Here is a 4,546-nt window from a genome sequence, read left to right as displayed (position 1 = left end):
CCTTGGCTGACCTCCCCCGAACACCACTGCTACCAGCAGGCCACTCACTGCTCAGATTCTCTCTGGGCTGTTCGCCTGAGCACTCAAGACCCCCTACAATCTGATCCCCTTTGCTTGCTTGCTTGACATTCTTTTTTTTTTTTTTTTTTAAAGATTTTATTTATTTGACAGAGAGAGACACAGCGAGAGAGGGAACACAAGCAGGGGGAGTGGGAGAGGGAGAAGCAGGCTTCCCACTGAGCAGGGAGCCCGATGCGGGGCTCGATCCCAGGACCCTGGGATCATGACCTGAGCGGAAGGCAGACGCTTAACCAACTGAGCCACCCAGGCGCCCTTTTTTTTTTTTTTTTTTTAAAGATTTTATCTTTCTTGACATTCTTAATCCAGCATCTCGGCTGGTTACAGAGATTCTCAGCTCCATAAAGACAGGAGCGACTTGATATGCCCTTGACTCTCTCAGTAATTACTAGTCCTTGTTGATTGAAATTTATGCCTTTAAGGGAAGAGGCTGAACTGGATAAAATACTGATCTGTGTGTGTGTGTTGCCCCGTATTCTGGGTATCTCTTGCTGTGGGGAGAAAACAAACAAAAACCCTAAAAAGCAAAATAAAACAATAAAACAAAAGTCTAGTGGCTCCTGAACCTACAGTGTGGACTGGGCTTGGTAGGGATGGCTCACGTCTGCTCGCCTGCTTTACCTGGTGTGGCTAGACTCTGGGGATCCGTTACCAGGACAGCGCACGCACATGCTTGCCGGATTGTTGCTGGCCGTCTCCTGGGACTGTCCACCACCCACAGGCCTGGATTCCTCTCCCTGTGGGTGTCACCGCAGGGCTGCTCAGGCTTCCTCCCACCATGTCGGCTGGGTTCCAAGAAGGAGTGTTCCGAGGAGAAGCAGGCGTTGCCCATCTCAGGACCTGGCCCAGACACTGGCATGTCATCATTTCTTCTGCGTTCTGTTGGTCAAAGCTATCACAGAGCCCAGCCGGGTTCAGGGGGGCAGGGGAGGACGCATAGGCGCCTTCCTGTCGGTGGGAGGGTGATGCGAGGCCTCGTGGCCGCTTTACCCCCGCACACTAACAGACTCCCCCTCCCCTGTGACCCTCCTCTAGCCCTGACTGCCGCTGCAGGGAGAGGCAAGCTGGAGGTCTGCGAGCTGCTGCTGGAGCACGGAGCTGCGGTGTCTCGGACTAACAGGAGAGGGGTCCCACCTTTGTTCTGTGCAGCACGCCAGGGGCATTGGCAGGTACCTGGTGGGCCCGCGAAGGCTGCAGAAGCCACGGGTGGGGTGGAGTTCACTGTGGCCCGTCTCTCCCCTGGGGCCACGTGCGGCTCCGCTGAGCCCTGTCTTTTTCACGTACTTGGCTTCTGCTTGTGCTGTCAGTTCTCCTCAATAACCACAAACGTTTGACAGGCAAGCACAGTCCGCCCTCGTACGCTGGTAACCAGGAGCTAGCCTGGGGCGGGGGAGACCCAGCGAGGGAACGGGGAGTGGGTGCACCCTGTTACCATAACAGGAGACTTGCTGTGACACAGCTGTTATCGTGATGGTGTCACCCATTCGTCCAACACACTTGGAAGACGAGTGGTTTTGTTGTGCTCTTTAGAAAAGGAAACATTTTCTCTCTGGTCCAGCACTGTGATTTAGGCTGGTTTCTTTCTTTTCTTTTTAAAGATTTACTTATTTATTAGAGAACACAAGCATGAGGGGCAGAGGGAGGAGAGAGAATCTCAAGCAGACTCCCTGCTGCTGAGCGCAGAGCTCGATGTGGGGCTCGATCCCAGGACCCCGAGATCATGACCTGAACCAAAACCCCTTAACCGACTGTGCCACCCGGTTGCCCCATCAGGCTGGTTTCTTTTACTAGGAGTGACCTGTTGTTACCTTAATTCAAGGGAGCAGCGGATCCTTGAGAACAGCAGTTCGGTCGTTTATTCATTTTGGAAGCAGCGGCCATGGGCCAACCCCATGCCTGGCATCCGGTTACACACAAGCTGCAAACAAACAAATGGATCTTACCATGTCCATTATAGGAAGAATTTTCTAGATCCAAGTTTACATCATGGAATCGTGTCACTCCTTGCTAGTCCCCTTGTTAGGAACTGCAAGTGCTCCCCACCAAGATTTTGGCTTTTCAGTTTCATTTCCAAGAGCTGGACTTGTACTATCTGCTCCCTGTTATCCTCACAACTTCTCTGTGCTGCCCTAACTAATCCTCTCTCTCTGGGTCTCAGTTTTCCTAAATCGTGGGGAGGTTTGGAAAGCATGTATCAGTGTATCAGGAACAGGGAAGCATCGGGAATATGCCACCTTTTGTTGTTGTGGCCATATAACAAATACAGGGCCAGAGGGAGGGAGACTCTGGCCCACCCCCTATATAAAGGCCCTCCCACTGGGATGGTAGTTGTTAAGAGAAGCCTCTCTGGTTTTTTGTTTTTGTTCCTCAGCCTTACCACCATGCACTGGTTGAAGGCACGGTTCTGAGGCTGGGAATCTCTTCCAGGAAGCTTTGCTAAAAATTGCCTGCTGTGAAGGTCAAACCATCCACTAAGCCCCCGAGGCTTAGAAAAGCAGATTGCTTGGGGGTGTGGTGGGTGAACGCTTTCCTGCAGTCTGTGTCCTCCTACCAGAGTGTAGCTGCAGCCCCACCATGGGACCCATAACCTTTGTCCTCTCCTTTAGTTCTCCCATATGCTCTGTTGTGGCTGTCTGGTCATTGCCTGATTGCAATTGGTATCTCCCCTTTTCCACGTTACTGTTTATGCCTTGTATGTGCATGTTTTATTTTTTTTATTTTTTATTTTTTAAAAGGTTTTATTTATTTATTTGACAGAGACAGTGAGAGAGGGAACACAAGCAGGGGGAGTGGGAGAGGGAGAAGCAGGCTTATTGTAGAGCAGGGAGCCCAATGTGGAGCTCGATCCCAGGACCCTGGGATCATGACCCGAGTCGAGGGCAGACGCTTAACCGACGGAGCCACCCAGGCACCCCGTGCATGTTTTATAGGTATAATAATGAATTGGGCGTGTCAAAAAAAAGAGTATATATTTGCAAGAAGATTCTGTTCAAAGGAATCCAATGGAAAGATTTCACAGGCCTTACAAATCACACAACTTAGGCATTTGAAGAAGAGAATCCTTTGCTACTTTTAAGTGTAGAAAAATCTGCCTGGGTAGAGAGCACAAGATCTGAAATGGAGCAGGGAGATTGTAATTCCAAGTGTTTCTTTCAGATCGTTAGATTGCTTTTGGACCGCGGCTGTGATGTGAGCCTAAGTGACAAGCAGGGCCGGACGCCCCTCATGGTGGCCGCTTGTGAAGGACACTTGAGCACCGTGGAATTTCTCCTTTCCAAAGGTAGCAGCGTGGGAGCCCCCGCGGAGGTTTCTTTTGGAAGGACAAAGCAAAGAGCTTTGGCAGACCCGCTGACAGTACTTTCTGATTCAAGTTTGAGAAGTCTTTTTGTTACGGGCATTTTCTGATTTACACATAAGTAGAAAGAATGGGCAGTGCATGTCGTACCATACCCATTACTGGGCTTCAACTGCGGTGAGCAGTTTGCCAGCTTCAGATGTCAGAGGCTTGATTGCTGCGCGTGAGCGCAGGTGTTTGCAGATGTGAATCCGTTTGCTTCTGGGCTCTATCTTACCGAGTTCATGTTCTTTGAATGCGCTGTTCTTGCAGGTGCTGCCCTTTCTTCTCTGGACAAAGAGGGTCTGTCGGCGTTAAGCTGGGCTTGTCTGAAAGGTCACAGAGCAGTGGTCCAGTTTCTGGTTGAGGAAGGAGCCGAGATAGACCAGACGGACAAGAACGGCCGCACTCCCTTGGACCTGGCCGCCTTCTACGGCGACGCAGAGACCGTACGTACCCACAGGTGGTCGCGCTGTCCACCTGCACCTGGGCCTGCGCCGCGGAGAAACCCGTTCCCGGAGTCGAACCATTCCCCGAGTGTGTGGGAGGCCGTGTCTGCGTGTGGTCAGCATGTACGGGAGGGCTGTGGGGGAGTTTTCACTTTTATTCTGTGACATGCAGTCTGTTCCAGAACTTGAGTAAAGATTTTAATAGACTCTTAAAACCTTCAAAATACACAATTACAAACTGCGTCTTCGGCAGACGCATAATTGAATATGTATACACACATGCATATGTAGTTTTATTTTCTTCTTAGTAACCCATATAAATAGAATTCCTGTACAGAGCATTTCAAAATTGCTTTTTTATGTATATGAGAAATTACTAATCAGATAATGATCTTGTTTGTTTTTAAATGGGTGTGCCATTGTCTAGAAATAATATAAAATTCTTAGGGCATTATCTTTTAATCTCTTTGCCAGATGCCTAAGTCTAACGGAGATAAGAAAGGACAAAACATTAGTAAGCTAAGAACTGCAAAATGTCTTTCAGGGCAGAAACCATGTCTTTGTCAGGTTCCGCATCCCAGGCACTGAGCAGGTTTAATGTTAAAGGAATGTTTGGCTCCTTGAGAGTTACCACTTTTGAAGAATTAAATAGGTGTCATGTGCAGATTAGCCAGAGAGACAGATC

At 49.5% G+C, this 4,546-nt stretch overlaps 1 long non-coding RNA gene across 1 annotated transcript; it reads left to right on the top strand.

Moving 5' to 3' along the window:
* The first annotated feature begins 361 nt into the window (after positions 1 to 361).
* LOC145718477 (uncharacterized) lies at positions 362 to 4,531 on the top strand. Its single transcript, XR_014141839.1, has 3 exons — positions 362 to 1,247; positions 3,235 to 3,358; positions 3,686 to 4,531. It is a non-coding gene; the product is annotated as an uncharacterized LOC145718477 (long non-coding RNA).
* Positions 4,532 to 4,546: the final 15 nt, after the last annotated feature.

This window comes from Leptonychotes weddellii, unplaced genomic scaffold (assembly GCF_054177405.1).
Source record: "Leptonychotes weddellii isolate Sample4059 unplaced genomic scaffold, ASM5417740v2 HiC_scaffold_16264, whole genome shotgun sequence".
Classification (NCBI taxonomy): Eukaryota; Metazoa; Chordata; class Mammalia; order Carnivora; family Phocidae; genus Leptonychotes; species Leptonychotes weddellii.
The sequence above is the reverse complement of the archived record's forward strand: the minus strand, read 5'-3'. Positions and strand labels throughout refer to the sequence as shown.